General features: G+C 54.3%; 1 protein-coding gene across 2 annotated transcripts in view; it reads right to left on the bottom strand.

The window, feature by feature from the left end:
• BLACAT1 (BLACAT1 overlapping LEMD1 locus) overlaps positions 1–22,410 on the bottom strand; it is a 44,791-nt gene that overhangs the window by 2,724 nt on the left and 19,657 nt on the right. Inside the window, exon 1 of one of the 2 annotated variants that reach the window (XM_063178055.1) lies at positions 8,120–8,370. The exons of the other annotated variant lie outside the window; for it this stretch is intronic. The gene's annotated coding sequence lies outside the window, so the exon portion shown is untranslated. Of the gene's footprint in view, positions 1–8,119; positions 8,371–22,410 lie in introns of those variants that run through there. 2 annotated transcript variants of the gene reach the window in all.

Here is a 22,410-nt window from a genome sequence, read left to right as displayed (position 1 = left end):
GTTGGGCCCCTCTCCTTGGGAAAAGAGATTTGCAATGGAAATCCAGGCTGTGTTTCAATTCCAGAAAGGAATTAAATTATTTGTGATGAAACAGAGAAAAAAAGATTAAAAAATAATAATTTCATTTGCCTTTCATCATAACTGCTCCATCAAGTTTTTCAGTCAAAGCTGAATTGATTGAATAAACCCAATATATTCAATTGGGTATTGAATTTACCAATCCAATACCCAACTGAAATATTGAATCTTGAATATTTTAAATATTGAATATATTGAATATTGAAACATTCAGCCTTCACTGCTGAATCCTGGGCGTTTCTGGGTGATGGGGATGCTCCCTCCAGGGAGTTCTGGAATTTTGGGGATTTTTTGTTCCTTTAATTTTTAAGCTCCCAAACTTCAGCTCCTGCCTCTCAGAACTCTGTGTTGGGACATTTATATTTATTTTCTCAGATAAATTTATATATAAATTTATATATATGTATATATGTATATGTATATATATATGTATGTATGTATATGTATATATATGTATATGTATGTATATGTATATATATGTATATGTATGTATATGTATATATATGTATATGTATGTATATGCATATATATGTATATATATGTATGTATATGTGTATATATATATAATTTATATATATATAAATGTATATTATACATTATATACTATTCTATAATATATATTATATATGGTATATATGATATATATAATATATATAATATATTGTATATATAATTATATATTACATATGTAATACATTATATTTATAAAATTTATATCTATAAATATATATAATTATAGATATATAAATAAAAGATAGAATTTATAGATAAATAAATACTTTTTTTTTTAATTATTCATTTATATGTGGACACGACCTGTGTGGACACAACCCCTTTCCCACACTCCTCATCCTCCCCTTCCTCCTCCCAGCCCCAAAATCCACCCAATTCAACATTTTCCCACCCAACTTTTCAAACCCATTATTTCCTAGCCTGGCTTTTTATGTTTCCCCCCCCCCCAAAAAAAAAATTTTTAAAAACTCCAAAAAACTCAGATTTTCGCTGCTTACAACCAACCCTGAGCCAAACCCCACTTCAAAGCCGCTTCTCTAACGAGCAGCAGAGCATTAAAAACCCAACAACAGAGGAGGGGAATAAAACCCGGCCTGAAAAGCAGCTCCATCCCTTTAAGGGGAGATAATGAAGGCAGAAGATGTTGCCTGGCATGTTTGCAGAGAATCGCTAATTAAAACATCGCTCCTGCAAAGTCTGCTGATGCCATTGATTCTTTCCCCCCCCACGCGGTTTAATTTGCTGCTGGCGAGGCGAACTCGCCGGGGCCCTCATTATAAAAATTTCAGCGGCTGCAGCTAATGGTTGTAATTAATAGGTGCAATAAATTTCAAATGGGCAGCCGGGGTGTTCATTAGCTCGGGGCTGACTCAGCACCGGTGGCCCCACCAGTTCCTAAATAATCCATTCCCAGGAAACCAGGAGGAGGAGGAGGAGGAGGAGGAGGAAGGTGGCACAACCGGTGCAGCCCAAATTCCCCACCCAAAAAATGAAAAAATAAATTTAATTTTTTAAAAATAAAATATCTGGCAGAGCTGGATAAATGATTCACGGATTTCTCCTTTTTTCCTCTTTTATTTTGGGGAATTATCAGTGCAAAACTTCCCCCATTTTTTCCCAATTTGGGGTGGGATCAGCACTGGAGGAGCTGAAGCCTCTGAGGGAAAATATCCAACACCAACTCCTCACATCCAGGCATGGTTTGGGTCGAGGATTTGGGATTTAACATGGATTTTAATTTCCTGGTTCTTCTCCATCCAAAAAAAAATAAAAAACTTTTGATTTTTTGAAATAAAATATCCGGCAGAGCTGACAAATAATTCCCAGATTTGTCCTTTTTTCCTCTTTGATTTGGTGAATTATCAGCGCAAAACTTCCCCTGGTTTCCCCAATTTGGGTGGGGATCAGCATTTGAGGAACTGAACCCTCTGAGGGAAAATATCCAACATGGTTTGGGCCAAGGATATTTGGGATTTGACGTGGATTTTAATTTCCTGATTCTTCCTGAGCATCATTTTCCCCCCCTGGAAAATCCCATGTGAGCACCAACCCTCCCAGAGGGGCTGAGTGTCCCACAGGGCTCAGCTTTGATTGGCAAACTGCTTTTCTGCTCATTATCATCAGGCTGTAATTAAAATATTCATAATTTTTATAATATTCATAAAATAATATTCATAAAATATTCATAACTGGCACCCAGATTATCCCCTGGCACCGAGAGCAGCGGGGCTGGGTGACCCAGCAGGGAGGTGCTGCTGCTTCCCTACATGGCCAGGCTGATCCCAGAGGGAATTTGGGGCTGCAAATTGCAAAATTTGGGATGAATTTGGGAGCTGGTGCCTCTGCGCCTGCAAATTCCAAAATTTGGGCTCCATGCCTGCGCATTCCTGAGCCAAAATTTCAGCAGAATTTGGGAGCCTGCTGTCCCAGTGCTTTCAAATTCCAAAATTTGGGCTGAATTTGGGAGCTGACACCCTGTGCCTGCACATTTCTGAGCCAAAATTTAGGAGTTGCTGCCCCTGGGCCTGCACATTCTAAAATTTGGGCTGAATTTGGGAGCTGGTGCCCTGAACCTGCACATTCCAAAATTTGAGATGAATTTGGGAGCAGGTGCCTTGTGCCTTCACATTACTCAGCCAAAATCTGGGAGCTGCTGCCCTGAGCCTGCAAATTCCAAAATTTGGGTTGAATTTGGGAGCTGGTGCCCTGAGCCTGCAAATTCCAAGATTCGGGCTGAATTTGGGAACTTCTGCCTCTGTGCTTCCACATTCCTGCTTGGACTTGCTTCACCTACGGCAGGCTCCAAAATATCAACAGGAAATTTGAGGTTATCCCACCCCTGGAAGTGCCCAAGGTGGGGTTGGGTGGGGTTTGAAGCAACCTGGGATGAATTTTAGGGTTCCTTCCCACCAAATCGTTCCAGAGAGGATTTTCTTCCTCACCACAATATTTTGGGGTGCAACAAAGCCGAATTACCAAACCTGGTGTGGTTTTGGTTGGTTGGCCCCGCTCTCCTCTCCTTGGCACCCTCACTCCATGATCCCATTCCCATTTGGAGCAGCCCCAGGGTGGGGACAGAGGGGCCAAGCCAAGCTTGAGATTTGGGGTTATCCCATCCCTGGAAGTGTCCAAGGTGGGGTTGGATGGGGCTTGGAGGAATCTGGGATGAGCTTTAAGGTCCTTTCCCACCAAATCATTCCACGGACCATCCAGAGAGGATTTTGCTTCCAGGAATCCCTGTGGTGACAAGCAGGGACCATCCAGAGAGGATTTTCTTCCTCACCACAACATTTTGGGGTGCAACAAAGCCAAATTACCAAACCTGGGGTTGTTTTGGTTGGTTGGCCCCCTCTCCTCTCCTTGGCACCCTCACTCCATGATCCCGTTCCCATTTGGAGCAGCCCCAGGGTGGGGGACAGAGGGCCAAGCCAAGCTTGAGATTTGGGGTTATCCCATCCCTGGAAGTGCCCAAGGTGGGGTTGGATGGGGTTTGAAGCAACCTGGGATGAATTTTAAGGTCCCTTCCCACCAAATCATTCCAGGGACCATCCAGAGAGGATTTTCCTCCTCAACACAACATTTTGGGGTGCAACAAAGCCAAATGACCAAACCTGGGGTGGTTTTGGTTGGTTGGCCCCGCTCTCCTCTCCTTGGCACCCTCACTCCATGATCCCATTCCCATTTGGAGCAGTTCTGGGGGGTGGGGACAGAGGGGCCAAGCCAAGCGTGTCCCCCTGAATGGCTCGGGCCAGGCATTGTCACGGGTGAATTTTCTGAATGAGCAAATCCTCATTAAAAATTAATTAAAACAGCCCGGCGAGATTGGCTTAATTCCTTTCATTTTGACGGATGGTGTTTGGTTCTGATGATTTATGTGCCAGCTTTCCTGCTCTCATTGTTGGAACTCATGGGATTTCATGATTTTCTTCCTTCCACACCTCCTTGAGTCATGGGATTACAGCTGAACCTCAGTTTTTTTTCCCTTTTTTTATATTTTTTTTTTCCCTTCCAAGGACTATTATTTTTAAAGATGCATTCCAGGCTGGTGAAATAAACTTGAAAGCCTGACACCCAAATGAGTCAAAGCTCAGGAAGCGAGAAAAGAGCAACTAAAGAAGGGAGAAATTGCTCGTTTCCTGCTCGGGAGGGAGGGGGAAACCCCACAGGGGCGTGTGGGGTGGTGGTGGGGGCTGCAGGGGTGGGATGGGGTCTGTGGGGTGGGGATTGTGTAAATGGGGTCTGTGGGGTGAGGATTGTGTAAATGGGGTCTGTGGGTGGGGATTGTGGAAATGGGGTCTGTGGGAATGGGGTCTGTGGGGTGAGGATTGTGTAAATGGGGTCTGTGGGGTGGGGATTGTGTAAATGGGGTCTGTGGGAATGGGGTCTGTGGGGTGGGATCTATGGGATGGGGTCTGTGGGAATGGGGTCTGTGGGGTGGGATCAGTGGGAATGGGATCTGTGGGATGGGGTCTGTGGGGTGGGGATTGTGTAAATGGGGTCTGTGGGGTGGGATCAATGGGATGGGGTCTGTGGGATGGGGTCTGTGGGATGGGGATTGTGTAAATGGGTCTGTGGGGTGGGATCAATGGGAAAGGGGTCTGTGGGGTGGGGATTGTGAAATGGGGTTTATGGGGTCTGTGGGGTGAGGTTTATGTAAATGGGGTCTATGGGATGGGATCTGTGGGGTCTGTGGGGTGGGGATTTTGGAAATGGGGTCTGTGGGGTGGGATCAGTGGGAATGGGGTCTGTGGGGATGGGGTCTGTGGGGTGGGGTTTGTGGAAATGGGGTCTGTGGGGTCTGTGGGGTGGGATTTTTGTAAATGGAGTCTGTGGGATACGGTCTGGGTAAATGGGGTTTGTGTAAATGGGGTGTGTGAGGTGGGATCTGTGGGGTGGGGATTGTGGGATGGGATTTGTGTAAATGGGGTTTGTGGGGTCTGTGGGGTGAGATTTGTGTAAATGGGGTGTGTGGGAATGGAGTCTGTGGGGTGGGGTCTGGGTAAATGGGGTTTTGAAAACGGGGTGTGTGGGATAGGATCTATGAGGTGTGGTTTGGTTAAATAGGGTCTGTGGGGTAGAGTCTGTGTAAATGGGGCCTGTGGGGTGGGGTCTGTGGGGTGTGTGGGGTCGGGATTGTGTAAATGGGGCCTGTGGGGTGGGGTCTGTGTAAATGGGGTCTGTGTAAATGGGGTCTGTGGGGTCTTTGGGGTGAGATCAGCAGGAATGGGATGGGATTTGTGGGAACGGGGTGTATGAGATGGGGTCCGTGAGGTGGGGATTGTGTAAATGGGGTTTGTGTAAATGGGGTCTGTGGGGCAGGATCTGTGAGGTAGGGATTGTGTAAATGGGGTCCATGGGATGGGATCTGTGGGGTCTGTGAGGCGGGGATTGTGTAAATGGGGCCTGTGGGGCGGGATCTGTGGAATGGGGCCTGTGGAAATGGAATCTGCAAGAATGGGATGGGATTTGTGGGAATGGGGTGTATGGGGTGGGGTCTGTGGGAGGGGGTTTGTGCAAATGGGGTCTGTGGGATGGGATCTGTGGGATAGGATCAGCAGGAGCAGGGTCTGTGGGATGGGGTCTGCAGGAATGGGGTCCATGGCAGTGGGATCTGAAGGAATGGGGTCTGTGGGATGAGGTTTGTGTAAATGGGGTTTGTGGGGTGGAATCTATGGGAATAGGGTCAATGGCAGTGGGATCTGCAGGAGTGGAGTCCCTAGGGTGGGATCTGTGTAAACGGTGTCTGTGGGATGGGATCTATGGAATGGGGTCTGTGGGGTGGGATGTTGCAGGAATAGGGTCTATAGGGTGGGATCTGAAGCCCCCCCTCATCTCCCACCCCCCAGACCAGCAGACTTTGCCTTTGCACTTTTACAAACCCCGATTTTCCAAGCCCTGCCCTGGATTTGAACTCATCCTCCTCCTCCTCTCCTGCTCCTGGCCACCACCTCCCCTCCCCACCCCGGTGACGCCAACCAGGCCACGACCCCCTGGCAGCTGTGGGGACAGCCCCTGGTGCCACAAACCCCAATTTCTGAGGCGCCAAAACTTCCCTGAACCCCCTTGTCCCCAACCTGGGCAGCACCCACAACCCTTGGAAACGCCCTTGGAAATGCCCCTGGAAATGCCCTCAGAAATGCCCTCGGCCTCTTCCTGGCGCTTTTATTCCAGGGGATGCAGGTGGGGATGCTTTGAACCATGTTGGAAAAGCTCCAAAACACCACAAAACACAAAAACCTCTCCCTCGGCTGGCGCTGAATGGGGACAGCCCCACCGCCCCCGGGTGCCTTTTGTGTCCCCACCCCTCTGCGAAGCCCTGCAAGGCTTCAGTGCCCCCTTTCAGTGCTTGTTTGCCCCCAGATCAGTCCCAGGGGCTCAGGAGGGGCTCGGGGAGGCCGTGGGGAGGTGCCTGGAAGGTGCAGTCCCTCCCCCGTGTAGCCCATGGCTTTTCGCCCTACATGAGTTCGGGAAAGCATCACATAGGAATAAAAAGCCATAGGCCACAGCAGAGGGCTTGACAGGAGAGGCAGCGGTCTGGGGAAAGGGAGGGGAGAGGGAAGGGAGAACGGGGGAAAAACAATTCTTTGGGATCAGCTGTCCTCGCTCCCTGTGAGCAGCTGGGAGCGCAAACCCAAAGCCAGGCTGGGCTCCTGCCCCAAAACCAGGCTGGGCTCCTGCCCCAAAACCAGGCTGGGCTCCCCCCACAAAATTAGGGTGAATTCTCATCTCAAAACCAGGCTGGGCTCCCATCCTAAAGCCAGACTGGGTTCCAATCCCAAAACCGTGGTGTGTTCCCATCCCAAAGCCATGGTGGGTTCCCATCCCAAATCCAGGCTGGGCTCCCACCCCAAAACCACAGTGGGTTCTCCCCTAAAATCCAGGCTGGGTTCCCATCCCAAATCCAGGCTGGGCTTCCCCCACTAAACCAGAGTGGGCTCCCATCCAAAAACCATGGTGAAGTCCCATCCCAAAACCAGATTGGCCTCCTATCCCCTATCCCCAAACCAGGCTGGGTTCCCACCCCAAAATCAGGGTTGGTTCTCACCCCAAAACCAAGCTGGGCTTCCATCCCAAAGCCAGGCTATGTTCCCATCTCAAAACACAGTGGGTTCCCACCCCAAAACCAGGGTGAATTCTCATCCCAAATCCAGGCTGGGTTCCCACCTCAAAATCAGGGTTGGTTTTCACCCCAAAACTAAGCTGGGCTTCCATCCCACATCCAGGCTGGGCTCTCATCCCAAAGCCAGGCTGGGCTCCAATCCCAAACCCGGGCTGGGCTCCCATCCTGAAACCATGGTGGGTTCCCACCCCAAAACCAGGGTGAGTTTTCATCCCAAAGCCAGGCTGGGCTCCCATCTCAAAACCAGGGTGAGTTAGTTCTCATGCCAAAACCAGGCTGGGCTCCCATCCTAAAACCAGGGTGAATTCTCACCCCAAATCTAGGCTGGGCTCCCATCCCAGTACCAGGGTGAGTTCTCACCCCAAAACCATGGTGGTTTCCCATCCCAAATCCAGGCTGGGTTCCCATCCCAAATCCAGGCTGGGTTCCCATCCCAATTCCAGGCTGAGTTTTCCCCACTAAACCAGGTTGGGCTCCCATCCAAAAACCACAGTGGGTTCTCCCCCCAAATCCAGGGTTGGTTCTCCCCCCAAATCCAGGCTGGGTTCCCACCCCAATTCCAGGCCAGGTTCCCACCCCAAATCCAGGCTGGGCTCCCACCCCAAAACCAAGGAGGAGGAGCTGCTGGAGCCCGTGGGATAAATCCCATTTTTAGGGACAAAGATCCCATTTTTAGGGACAAAGATAAATCCCATTTTTAGGGACAAACACTCACCTCCAAGTGCAGCCTCCCTCTGCCCTGCAGAAGAAAATCCCGCAGATTTTCTTGTGAAAATCCAACTTTTTGGGCCACCAGGGGACTGGGCCAGGAGCAGGAGCTGCAGCTCCGCGGTGACCCCACTGCCCCAGAGCTCACCATAAATCCCATTTTTAGGGACAAAGATAAATCCCATTTTTAGGGACACTCACCTCCAAGTGCCACCTCCCCGTGCCCAGCAGAAGAAAATCCTGCAGATTTTCTTGTGAAAATCTGACTTTTGGTCCATAAAGGGAGCGGGCCAGGAGCGGGAGCTGCAGGAGCTGCCCCACAGCTCACCTGGCTGCAGGGGCGGACGCTCGGCCAGGTTCACCCAACAGAGCCGCCTTTGTGGGCTCACACAAAGGCCCAAAGAAAGGTCTGGCTGCCAACCCTCCTTCCCCCCCTCCCTGGGCCTTTTCGGGGGAGTTTCTGTCTCTGGAGCCACCAAAAGAGGCGCTCGGGACGAGGCGACGCCACCAGGAGCCGGGCTCGGCGCTGATCCCGCGGGAAAACCTCGGGGAAGCTCCTGGGGTGGCACCAAGAGTGCCCAGGCTGTCCCTAGACGAGCTTTCCACACCTGGGGTGGCACCAGGAGTGTCCCTGGACAAGATCTCTGCACCTGAGGAAGTTCCTCGGGTGGCACAAGCAGTGCCCAGGTGTCCCTGGGAGAGCTCTCTGCACCTGGGGGTGGCACCAGCAGTGCCCAGGTTGTCCCTGGACGAGCTCTCTGCACCTGGGGTGGCACCAAGAGTGCCCAGGCTGTCCCCAGACGAGCTTTCCACACCTGGGGTGGCACCAGGAGTGTCCCTGGACAAGATCTCTGCACCTGAGGAAGTTCCTCGGGTGGCACAAGCAGTGCCCAGGTGTCCCTGGGAGAGATTGCCACACCTGGGGGTGGCACCAGCAGTGCCCAGGTTGTCCCTGGACGAGCTCTCTGCACCTGGGGTGGCACCAAGAGTGCCCAGGCTGTCCCCAGACGAGCTTTCCACACCTGGGGTGGCACCAGGAGTGTCCCTGGACAAGATCTCTGCACCTGAGGAAGTTCCTCGGGTGGCACAAGCAGTGCCCAGGTGTCCCTGGGAGAGATTGCCACACCTGGGGGTGGCACCAGCAGTGCCCAGGTTGTCCCTGGATGAGTTCTCCGCACCTGGGGAGGCTCCTGGGGTGGCACCAGCAGTGCCCAGGTTGTCCCTAGATGAGCTCTCCACACCTGGGGTGCCATCAGGAGTGCCCAGGTGTCCCTGGGAGAGCTCTCTGTACCAGGGGGTGGCACCAGGAGTGTCCCTGGACAAGATCTCTGCGCCTGAGGAAGGTCATGGGGTGGCACCAGAAGCGCTCAGGTTGTCCCTGGGACAGCTCTGCACACCTGGGGAGGCTCCTTGGTGGCACCAGCAGTGCCCAGGTTGTCCCTAGATGAGCTCTCCACACCTGGGGTGGCACCAAGAGTGCCCAGGTGTCCCTGGCCAAGCTCTCTCCCCTGCCAAGACCCCGCGCTCATCAGCGGCTGTTAATTCATTAATTGCCGGAGGCTGATGAGGTCGGGGTGGGAAATTCCCAGAATTCTTGGGAAATCCAGGCTCTCAGAAATGCAGGTTTTTGGAAACCCAGGTTCTCAGGGAGGGAATCTCTGCGGTTTGCAGCACCAAAGAACACAAACACCTCCGTGACCCTCAAAGAGCTCCCGGGGCCGGGGCAGCTCTGAGCTGGCGATTTCCCAAGGTTTTCCCTCTTTTTTCTCCCCTGAATGGCGAGGGGGAAGGGTCACAGGGTGTCCCACCCGCGACACGGCCACGGGACCCTCCAGCCCCTCCCCAGGATGGGGTCATCCCCCCCTCTCTGGTACCCCAAAAAACGGGGATGCTCCGGAGCACCCCAAAATCCCATCCCTGGGAGCAGGTGCAGTGCTGGGGAGATCTCTGGGGAACTGCCCAGGTGCGGGGGGCACAGCAGGACCCCCAGATGGATCCCTGCCCTGCGTGGGCAGGGCACTCCCTGTGGAACAGCCCCAAACCCTGCAGAACATCCCCAAATCCTCTGGAATAGTCCCAGTCCCTATGGATCAGCCCCAAATCCTATGGAACGGCGCCAATCCCTATGGATCAGCCTCAAACCCTACAGAACAGCCCCAAACCCTAAGGAACAGCCCCAGATGCTACAGATCACCCCCCAATCGCTGTGGATTATCCACAGTTCCTATGGATCAGCCCCAAACCCTACAGATCCCCCCAAACCCTCCTACAGATCCCCCTCAAACCCTATGGAACAACTCCAATTCCTACAGATCCCCCAAAAATCCCTAGAGATCATCCTCAATCCCTATGGATCAACCCCACACCCTACAGATAAACCCCAAACCCGACAGATCATCCCAAACCCTATGGAACAACTCCAATTCCTACAGATCCCCCCCAATCCCTACAGATCATCCTCAATCCCTATGGAACAGCCCCAAACCCTACAGATCATCCTCAATCCCTATGGATCAACCCCAAACCCTACGGATCCCTTCAAACACTACAGATCCCCCTCAAACCCTATGGAACAGCTCCAATTCCTACAGATCCCCCCAAAAATCCCTACAGATCATCCTCAATCCCTATGGATCAACCCCACACCCTACAGATAAACCCCAAACCCGACAGATCACCCCCAATTCTTATGGAACAGCCCCAAACCCTACAGGTCCCCCTTAAACCCTACAGATCACCCCAAACCCTTTGGAACAACTCCAATCCCTACAGATCATCCTCAATCCCTATGGATCAACCCCAAACCCTACAGATAAACCCCAAACCCTACAGATCCCCCTCAAACCCTATGGAACAGCTCCAGTTCCTACAGAACAGCCCCTGTCCCTGTGGAAGAGCCCCAATCCCAAGAGAACAGCTCCAATCCCAAAAGAACAGCTCCAATCCCTATGGATCAGCCCCAAACCCTACAGATCCCCGCCAAACCCTACAGAACAACCCCAAATCCTACAGATCACCCCCAATTCCTATGGATCAGCCCCAAGCCCTACAGAACAGCCCAAATTCATATGGAACAGCCCCAAACCCTACAGATCCCCTCCAATCCCTACATATCACCCCCAATCCCATCACGGACAGTGACAAATCCATCACTTTCTCCTTGGCGGCTCTCGGAGGTGGCACCTGGCAGGGCCACCTGCCCCTGGTGGCACGGACCTGTCCCCAGCACGGCAGCGCCAGGACACGTGTCCATCCCGGTGCCACCACGCTCTGTCCGTGCCACAGGGAGCCCAGGGGTGCCCGGAGCCGCCAGCCGGGCGCGCTGAGCTCACCTTTGGCAGCGTGGCACGGCGAGGGCGCGGCGCCAGCGGGCACGGGGCTGGCACGGCGCTGCCGTCGCCCGCTCCATCCTCTCCTCCCCGATCCCCCGAGGCAGGGTGATGCTCAGGGGGCTCGCCCCGCTGCTCTGAGCCTTTTGGGGACCCTTCCGCGGCTGCCGCCGGGGCTGGGTGCGCTGCGAGGGGCAGGGAGAGGAGGGAGGGAAGGAGGGAGGGAGCGGGGTCAGGTATTTCTCCATGCCAGGCCCGCTAACAAAGGCGCTATTGAAGTGCAGCCGCTCCGGTCTGTGAAGCAGAAACCCTCTTGTATCTCCCCCGGAGCCTTTGATGTGCCTCCCCCCGGTGCGGCGGAGATTACTCACGTCCTGCTGCTGCTGCTGCTGGGGCCGGCGAGCCGCGAACCCCCGGAACGGCCCACGGACAGCGGCACCCCGAGCTCACCCCGCTGCAGCCCTCGCTGCGCCCCCCAAAACCTATGGGAAATCCTATGGGAAATCCTATGGAACGGCCCCAAGCCCCACGGAACGGCCCCAAGCCCTATGGATCACCCCCAAACCCTATGGAACGGCCCCAAGCCCCACAGAACGGCCCCAAACCCCACAGAACGGCCCCAAGCCCCACAGAACGGCCCCAAGCCCTAGGGATCAGCCCCAAACCCTATGGAACGGCCCCAAACCCTATGGATCACCCCAAAACCCTATGGATCACCCCCAAACCCTATGGAACGGCCCCAAGCCCTATAGAACAACCTCAAACCCTACAGATCACCCCCAGACCCTGTAGAACAGCCCCAAGCCCCACAGAACAGCCCCAAGCCCCACAGAACAGCCCCAAGCCCCACAGAACAGCCCAAATTCATATGGATCACCCCCAAACCCTATGGATCACCCCCAAACCCTATGGAATGGCCCCAAGCCCTATGGAACGGCCTCAAGCCCCTATGGATAAGCCCCAAACCCTATGGATCACCCCCAACCCCTACAAATCAGCCTCAATCCCTACAGGTCCCCGCCAAACCCTACAGAACAACCCCAAATCCTACAGATCACACCCAATTCCTATGGAACAGCCCCAAGCCCTACAGAACAGCCCCAAACCCTACGGAACAGCCCAAATTCATATGGAACAGCCCCAATCCCACAGATTCCCCCCCAATCCCTACAAATCAGCCCCAAACCCTACAGATCATCCCCAATCCCTACAGACCCCCTCCAAACCCTACAGATCACCCCCAAACCCTATGGAACAGCCTCAAACCCTATGGAACAGCCCCAATCCCTACAGATCACCCCCAATCCCTATGGAACATCCCCAATCCCACAGATCACCCCCAATCCCTATGAATCACCCCCAAACCCTACAGATCCCCCGCCCAATCCCTATGGAACATCCCCAATCCCACAGATCACCCCCACAGATCACCCCCAATCCCACAGATAACCCCCAAACCCTACAGATCCCCCCCCCTCAATCCCTATGGAACAGCCCCAATCCCTAAACATCACCCCCAATCCCTGTGGATCACCCCCAAACCCTACAGATCAGCCCCAATCCCTATGGAGCAGCCCCAATCCCTGTGGAACATCCCCAATCCCACAGATCACCCCCAATCCCTATGAATCACCCCCAAACCCTACAGATCCCCCCCAATCCCTATGGAACATCCCCAATCCCACAGATCACCCCCACAGATCACCCCCAATCCCACAGATCACCCCCAATCCCTATGAATCACCCCCAAACCCTACAGATCCCCCCCAATCCCTATGGAACATCCCCAATCCCACAGATCACCCCCACAGATCACCCCCAATCCCACAGATCACCCCCAAACCCTACAGATCCCCCCCCTCAATCCCTATGGAACAGCCCCAAACCCTAAACATCACCCCCAATCCCTGTGGATCACCCCCAAACCCTACGGATCACCCCCAAACCCTACAGATCCCCCCCAATCCCTATGGAACAGCCCCAAACCCTACAGATCCCCCGCCCAATCCCTATGGAACAGCCCCAAACCCTAAACATCACCCCCAATCCCTGTGGATCACCCCCAAACCCTACGGATCACCCCCAAACCCTACAGATCCCCCCCAATCCCTATGGAACAGCCCCAAACCCTACAGATCCCCCGCCCAATCCCTATGGAACAGCCCCAAACCCTAAACATCACCCCCAATCCCTGTGGATCACCCCCAAACCCTACAGATCAGCCCCAATCCCTATGGAACAGCCCCAATCCCTATGAAACAGCCCTATTCCCTATGGAACATCCCCAATCCCACAGATCCCTCCCAATCCCTATGGAACAGCCCCAAACCCTAAACATCACCCCCAAACCCTACAGATCAGCCCCAATCCCTATGGAACATCTCCAATCCCACAGATCAACCCCAATCCCTATGGAACAGCCTCAATCCCTACGGATCACCCCCAAAACCCTACAGATCAGCCCCAATCCCTATGGAGCAGACCCAGTCCACTCAGTTCAGCCCCTGTCCCTACAGATCACCCCAATCCCTACGGATCCCCCCCAATCCCATCACGGACACGTCCCCGGATCCCCGCAGACCCCAAACTTTGTGGGACCCACGCTCGGGATGGGAGCGGCCGCGCTCCCAGCCCCGCATTCCTCTGCTGCAATTACAGCCGGAGCGCCGGGTGGAGGGGGAATTTCCCAAAGGGTTTTCCTGGCGCCCGGACAAGGGTCGGACAATGAGAACATTTGACAGGGTGCCCAAAACCCGCCGCAGCTTGGATACGCTCAGAGCCTCCCCCGTGCTGCTCCCCGGTCCCAGGCGCTGCTCTGGGGGAGGTTTGGGCAGCTTGGGGAGGTGGGGACGGCGCTGGGGGCTCTCACAAAACCCCCACAGCCCTCAAATCGGCCCGGCTGCCCCAAAAAATGCCAAGGTTTGAGCAGCACAAAGCCTGGCGGCACATTCCTGGTGGGATTGCTCCTGGAAACCCCAGGGGGAGGCACCAAACGCGCTTTGGAGACTCTCGGAGCTCGGATCGGTGTTTGAAAAGGGCTTTGCTGCCTTCAGCACTCCCTGCCTCGCTCCTCGGGGGCACTGGGGGCTCTATCCTGGTTTTTCCAGGCCCGGGGGATGTTTGGGATGCTCTGAGAGCTTGTGCAGAAGCCATCCCAGCTTCCCAAAAGTGCCTTTGGAGCTCTCAGTGGGAATTCCCTCTGGAGCAGAGAGGCCTCTTGGTGCCCACGTGGCAGTGCCCAAATCAAACCAACCCAAAATCAGAGCACAGGAGGATCCTCCAGAGATGCCAACCCCGTTCCCGAGGCTCATTCACCTCCACAGAATCCATCCCAGCTTCCCAAAAGTGCCTTTGGAGCTCTCAGCTCCTCCTCGAATCCTCTCTGGTGGATTTGCAGCAATCCCTGGGTGCTCCTGTGGCACCCAGAGAGGCTCCAGTGGGAGCAGGGAGGCCCCTGGGGTGCCCACATGGCAGTGCCCAAATCAAACCCACCCGAAACCAGAGCTCAGGAGGATCCTCCACAGACCCCAGCACCATTCCCGAGGCTCATTCACAGTTGTCACCTGCACAGAATCCATCTCAACTTCCCAAAAGTGCCTTTGGAGCTCTCAGCTCCTCCTCGAATCCTCTCTGGTGGATTTGCAGCAATCCCTGGGTGCTCCCGTGGCACCCAGAGAGGCTCCAGTGGGAATGAATGATCCAGATCCAGACCATCAATCTCCCATCCCTGCCCCATCCAGACCATCAATCCTCCATCCCTGAGTGATCCCCACCACTGACTTCCCATCCCTGATGAAACCACCCAAAATCAGAGCCTGGGAGGATCCTCCACAGACCCCAGCACCGTTCCTGAGGCTCATTCACAGTTGTCACCTGCACAGAATCCATCTCAACTTCCCAAAAGTGCCTTTGGAGCTCTCAGCTCCTCCTCGAATCCTCTCTGGTGGATTTGCAGCAAGCCCTGGGTGCTCCTCTGGGAATCTCCTCTGGAGCAGGGAGGCCTCTGTGTTGTCCACACGGCAGTGCTCAAATCAAACCACCCAAAATCTGAGCTCAGGAGAGCCCAGCAGCATTCTTGAGGCTCATTGGCAGCTGTCACCTGCACAGAATCCATCTCAACTTCCCAAAAGTGCCTTTGGAGCTCTCAGCTCCTCCTCAAATCCTCTCTGGTGGATTTGCAGCAATCCCTGGGTACAGGGAGGCCCCTGGGGTGCCCACATGGCAGGGCCCAAATCAAAACACCCAAAATCAGAGCTCAGGAGGATCCTCCACAGACCCCAGCACCGTTCCCGAGGCTCATTCACAGATGTCACCTGCACAGAATCCATCCCAGCTTCCCAAAAATGCCCCAAAATTTTAAAGTTTAACCTTCAGATTTAGGGGAGCAGCTCAGGCCAGAGTTTGGGCCAGGATGCATTTGGAGCTCTCAGCTCTCAGTCCCTGCTGCCTCTCTGCTGGATTTGCAGCTCCTGTGGCACCCAGAGGGAATTCCCACTGGAGCTGGGAGGCCCTTGGGGTGCCCAAACCAAACCAACCCAAAACCAGAGCTCAGGAGGATCCTCCACAGATCCCAGCACCATTCCTGAGGCTCATTCACAGCTGTCACCTGCACAGAATCCATCTCAACTCCCCAAAAGTGCCTTTGGAGCTCTCAGTCCCTTCTCGAATCCTCTCTGGTGGATTTGCAGCAATCCCTGGGTACAGGGAAGCCCCTGGGTACCCACATGGCAGCGCCCAAATCAAACCAACCCGAAACCAGAGCTCAGGAGGATCCTCCACAGACCCCAGCACCGTTCCTGAGGCTCATTCGCAGCTGTCACCTGCACAGAATCCATCTCAGCTTCCCAAAAATGCCCCAAAGTTTTAAAGTTTAACCTTCAGATTTTGGGGGAGCAGCTCAAACCCTGGTGCATTTTTAAACTTTAACCCTCAGATTTTGGGGAGCATCTCAAGCTGGATCAGCAAGGGATGGAGGATTGATGGTCTGGATGGGGCAGGGATGAGGATTGATGGTCTGGATCGGGCAGGGATGGGGGATTGATGGTCTGGATCGGGCAGGGATGGGGGATTGATGGTCTGGATCACTCAGGGATGGGGGATTGATGGTCTGGATCACTCAGGGATGGGGGATTGATGGTCTGGGTGTGGATCTGGATCAGGCTCAGTGGTCTGGACCAGCAGGGCATGGGGAGATCAATGGTCTGGATGGGGCAGGGATGAGGGCTCAGTGGTGGGCATCACTCAGGGATGGGGGATTGATGGTCTGGATCTGGATCTGGGTCAGTTCAAGGGTCTGGGTCACTCAGGGAGGAGGGATTGATGATCTGGATGGGGCAGGGATGGGGATTGATGATCTGGGTCTGGATCTGGATCAGGTTCAATGGTCTGGATCAGGCAGGGATGGGGGAATTGATGATCTGGGTCTGGATCTGGGTCGGACTCAGTGGTCTGGATGGGGGAATTGATGGTCTGGGTCTGGATCTGGGTCAGACTCAGTGGTCTGGATGGGGCAGGGATGGGGGAATTGATGATCTGGGTCTGGATCAGGTTCAATGGTCTGGATGGGGCAGGGGTGGGGGAATTGATGATCTGGGTCTGGATCTGGGTCAGACTCAGTGGCCTGGATCAGGCAGGGATAGAGGGGATTGATGGTCTGGGTCTGGATCTGGATCAGGTTCAATGGTCTGGCCCTGGCAGGGATGAAGGGCCGATGGCCTGGATCACTCAGGGATGGGGGATTGATGTTCTGGCTCCATTGGGGATCAGGGGTGCATGGCCTGGCCCTGGCAGGGGTGTGGAGCTGCAGCTGAGCCGCCCTGGGCAGTGCAGGGGCTGGACCCTGCTGAGGAGATCCCTGCTGCCCCCAGAGCTCAGGGCTGGGGGAGACGGGCTCAGGGTTCAGCGGCCAGGAGGGACCAGAGAGCAGGAATCAGCAGGGACAGGTGAGGATGGAGCCCCTTGGGGCTCTGTCCAGGGGCAAATTGAAGGAAGGATTAAACCACGCGCAGGAATCAGCAGGGACAGGTGAGGTGGAGCCCTTGGGGGGTTTGTCCAGGGGTAAAAATGAAGCCGGGGTAAGACCATGAGCAGGAATGAGCAGGGACAGGTGAGGCTGAGCTCCTGGGGGTTTGTCCAGGGGTAAAAGTGAAGGCAGAGTGAAGCCACGAGCAGGAATGAGCAGGGCCAGGTGAGGCTGAGCCCCCTGGGGTAAAAGTGAAGGAAAAGTGAAACCATCAGCCCCACAGGGCCCACCCCAGCCCCCCTGGGAGGAGCCTTCTGTGGGCTCAAACCCATCTGGGCGGCTCCAGGGACACCACCCTGGGCACAAACTTGGCAAGGAAAGAGATGTCCCCAGGGCCTGCTCCCATCCCGCTGCTCCCTGGCACAGCCTGGCACAGCCTGGCCCCTCTCATCCCCAGCAGGGACTCACCTGCACCCAGTGTCCCTTTGCCACCCCGAGCTGTCCCCTGCCCTGGGCAGGGCCCTGAGTGCCACTGTCCCCTCCCGAGGGACACTCAAACCTGTCCCAAACGTGTCCCAAACGTGTCCTGAGCTGCTCCCCTCACCCTGAGTGCCACTGTCCCCTCCCGAGGGACACCCAGAGCTCTCCTAAACCTGTCCCCTCACCTGAGCAGGGTCCTGAGTGCCACTGTCCCCTCCTGAGGGACACTCAAACCAGTCCCAAACCTACACCAAACATGTCCCTGCCCTGCTCCCCTCACCCTGAGTGCCACCGTCCCCTCCCAAGTGACAGCCACACCTGTGGGGGACACCCAAACCTATCCCTGAGCTCTCCCACCCTGAGCAGGGCCCTGAGTGCCACTGTCCCCTCCTGAGGGACAGCCACACCTGCGGGGGACACCCGGACCTGTCCCAAACGTGTCCCCGAGCTGCTCTCCCTGTCTGGAGCCAGCCCAGCCCTGCTGCAGCTCTGCCACCCTCCCTGGGCACACACAGACACCGGGAGGGGACATTTTTTGAGCCACTACCCGAGCACTCCCTGCCCTCTCATCTGAAAAGGGATCAGCTCTGGGCTCACCCTCCCTTTTTCTCAAAGCGAATTTTCCCCTTCTGGCAGGGGAAAAAAAAAACCTCATTTTCCTGAGCAGCGCAGACACCTGAGAGCCCCCAAAGCCCCTGGGCACCCCCACACACCTGAGAGCCCCCCAGACACCCTGGGCACCCCCACACACCTGAGAGCCCCCTGGGCACCCCCACACACCTGAGAGCCCCCAAACCCCCCTGGGCACCCCCACACACCTGAGAGCCCCCAGACCCCCTCAGGAGCCCCCACACACCTGAGAGCCCCCAGACCCCCTCAGGAGCCCCCAGACACCCTGGGCACCCCCACACACCTGAGAGCCCCCAGACCCCCTGGGTACCCCCACACACCTGAGAGCCCCCAAACCCCCTCAGGAGCCCCCACACACCTGAGAGCCCCCAAAGCCCCTCAGGAGCCCCCACACACCTGAGAGCCCCCAGACACCCTGGGCACCCCCACACACCTGAGAGCCCCCAGACACCCTGGGCACCCCCACACACCTGAGAGCCCCCTGGGCACCCCCACACACCTGAGAGCCCCCAGACCCCCTCAGGAGCCCCCACACACCTGAGAGCCCCCAGACCCCTGGGCACCCCCACACACCTGAGAGACCCCTGGGCACCCCCACACACCTGAGAGACCCCAAAGCCCCTCAGGAGCCCCCACACACCTGAGAGCCCCCTGAGCACCCCCACACACCTGGGAGCCCCCAGACCCCCTGGGCACCCCCAGAGCCCCTGGGCCCCCCCCCACACCTGAGCGAACGGCGGCCCCAGGTGACGCCGAGCCCGCGGCATTTCCCCTCTCCCAGCCCTTCATCTGCTTTTCCCCGCTGACATCACCGCTCAGGTCGGCACACGCACCGCTCCCCTTATCTTTCTTTGGGATTACCTCATCGGAGAGGGCTCGCGGAGCCTTCCTCTCCCTCCCTCATCCTCCTCTCGCGGCTCGCAGCCGTAAGTTCGCGCGGAGGAAGGAGCGGCTGGATGCGGTTCCGGCTCCGCCGATTCCCCCCGCACCTTTCCAGCACCCAGCGGCTCCAAACCTGCCCGGAGCCCTTCGCAAACCGGACCGCACCTCCCGCGGGGTTCATTCCCACCCAAACAATGCCCGAGGGTCTCACACGCACTGCCCCGGTGATAAAAAAAACTTCAATTCCCATTCCAGCCCCGCAAGGCAAGAGTTAACGAGCTCACGTGTAATTAACTGCTAACTACGTTAACATGTGTTGCATGGAATTCTCTGTCAACATAAATAAAGGGAATGCAGCGCGAATAAACCTCGCAGAAATTCATTTTGGCCAGTTCGGGATTATTTTCACCCAAAACAAAGCCAGTTTCATTTTGGGGGTTTTTTTTCCCCCCCACAGCATGCCACAACCACAACACCTCCACGAGAACTAAACCCGCATATTCCATATATTAATATTATATTAAACCCACATTTTCAGCTCGGGATGCTCAGGGCTGGCGATGCTGCCCAGGTGGGGAACGGGGGGGATGCCGGAACGGGCCGAGCGTCCCCCGGGTGCCCCCACGCACCCAACTCCCGCAGGAAACAAAGGAAACCAGAGAAAAACACCCCCCAAAAAACAAACAAACAAACAAAAAAAAAAAAGCCGTCTTACTTTTGGTGGTTTTTTTTTTTTCCTTTCCTCCTCTTTTTTTTTTTTTTTTTTTCCTTTTCTTTTCCCTTCCTTTCTCGTCCCGCGGGACTCCAGCGATTCTTTTTCTTTTTTTTTTTTTTTTTTTTTTTTTGGGGAGGGAGGAAGAGATAATCGTGCGAAGCAACTTCAGGAGGCGCCGGCCGGGAGCTCACGGGAGGCACCGGGGAGGGCTCGGCCGAGGCGGAGGAGCGAAGGAACAAAAGCCCGAGGAGCGGCGGTGCTGCCGAGCGCGGTGCCCCGCTAATTGTACGCGGGGATTGCGGGGCGGGAGGGGGCGGGCGAAGGGGCGATGGGGAGAGGCCTCTCCATCCCTCCATCCCTCCCTCCTGCCAGCCCCGAGCTTTGCTGGTGCATAAATTATCTCCTGGCTCTGCATCTCTCGCCTCCCGAGCCGCGCATCCCCGGCAATTTCCCATTCCCCGCGCGGTGGATGCGGTGCCCGGGGCACTGCCCCCCATGCTGGGCACCGATTCCTCCTTTTCCCTCCTTTTCCCTCCTCTTCCCTCCTTTTCCCTCCTCTTCCCTCCTTTCCCCTCCTTTTCCCGGCTTTCCCATCTCGTTTTTCCCCCTTTCCCCCTTCCTGCTTTGTCTCCGGCCCCAGACACAAAAGAGCCTCTCTGTGACCTGGGAGGAGAAAAATTCCCTTTTTTTTTTTTTTTTTCCAAGGGAAAATTAAAAAATAAAATAAAAAAAAAAAAAAAAGCCCACCCGAGCTCCCCCCGGTGCGCGCTTTGAGCAGGGAGGGAATTAAAAAAAAAAAAAAAAAAATAACCGGGCTGGTTCGGGCTGGGAGTTCATTGCTGCCCTAATGAGCGTAATTAGCAGGGTGAGGGTGGAAGCGGATTCCCCTGGGGTTTTTTTTGGGGGGGGGAACGGCGTTTTCCCACTTCCAGGAGCTGTCCCTGGGTCACCTCAGCCAGGATTAAATCCCAAACCCATCCCGAGCCCTGCGGGGCTTGGCAAAGCAAAGCAAAGTCGGATTTGGGATTTTTTTGGGGTTCTTTTCTCTCATTTTCCAGGCTCGTTGCTATCCCCGCACCTCAGCGCTCCCAAATCCCGGCTGGCAGCGGAATATCGGGGGATTCAGCGGGGATTTAAGGGCTCGGGAGCCAGATCCTCCTCCTGTGGCACCACCTCAGCCCTGGCAGTGCCAGCAGAGCGGGGCTGCTCTGCCCCGGGCACACGGGAGATGCCTGCGGGTGGGCAAGGACGCTCTCTGCCCTCTAAAGAACTCCAAAAATCCCGATTTTAGCTGTTCAATTTGGCTGCAGGGGTGCGGCGAGGATGGAGAAGGGCCCAGCCTGAGCATCCTCCCCTTAAATAAAGGTGGGATAATTGATGAATTCCCCCGGTGAGCCGGGCAGCTCATTAACTGCCGGGCCTAATGAGCTGCTGGGGTTGTCCAAGGAGCCAGGAGGGTTGGGATGATAATGTTGGATCCGGGCATGGGATGGCTGGTCCAGGAGTGTGCTGAGCCCTCTGCAGCATCTGCTCCGCTCTGACATTGTGCTCACTTGGACTTTTATTTTATTTTATTTTATTTTATTTTATTTTATTTTATTTTATTTTACTTTACTTTATTTTACTTTATTTTATTTTATGATATTTTACTTTACTTTACTTTATTTTACTTTATTTTACTTTATTTTATTTTATTATATTATATTTTATTATATTTTTTTATTTTATTTTACTTTATTTTATTTTATGATATTTTACTTTATTTTATTTTACTTTACTTTATTTTACTTTATTTTACTTTATTTTATTTTATTATATTATATTTTATTATTTTTTATTTTATTTTATTATATTTTATTATATTTTTTATTTTATTTTATGATATTTTACTTTACTTTACTTTACTTTATTTTACTTTATTTTACTTTATTTTATTATATTTTATTATAATTTTTTTATTTTATTTTACTTTATTTTATTTTACTTTACTTCATTTTACTTTTTTAATTGTCTTGACGCCCCTCATTTGCATAATCCCCCACAATGCAGCGCGGCAGGGCTTTTGCTCTGAGCTAATAAACAGACGACAAAAATAAACGTGTCATGTAAGATTTGCTTCCATCGCCTTCGCCTCTGTGAGGGAGCTTTGTGCCAGCCGGGCACGACGCTGCCGGCGTGGATCTCCCAGGAGCTGCCAGCCCGGCCTTCCCCGAGCTCCTGGTGCCCAACTTTTGCCAGATGTTTCCAGCAGAACTCGGAAAAGGCGCCTGTGGAACACCGGGATGCGCTCCTGGCACCTCGGGAATTTCTCCCAAAGCGCTTCACCCCGCCACAATATCAAAAATATCAAAATATTAAAAGCCAAAAATCTCCAAAATATCCCCCAGCCCACCCAGAGGCTGGGGGCACCCAGGGAAGCAAAATTATTGCCGCACGTTTTGGGGGTTTAAAGGAATTCGGGGGTTTTTGTCATCCAGCTCATCCCAGGGGTTTA

This window comes from Melospiza melodia, chromosome 28 (genome assembly GCF_035770615.1).
Source record: "Melospiza melodia melodia isolate bMelMel2 chromosome 28, bMelMel2.pri, whole genome shotgun sequence".
NCBI classification, from domain to species: Eukaryota; Metazoa; Chordata; class Aves; order Passeriformes; family Passerellidae; genus Melospiza; species Melospiza melodia.
The sequence above is the reverse complement of the archived record's forward strand: the minus strand, read 5'-3'. Positions and strand labels throughout refer to the sequence as shown.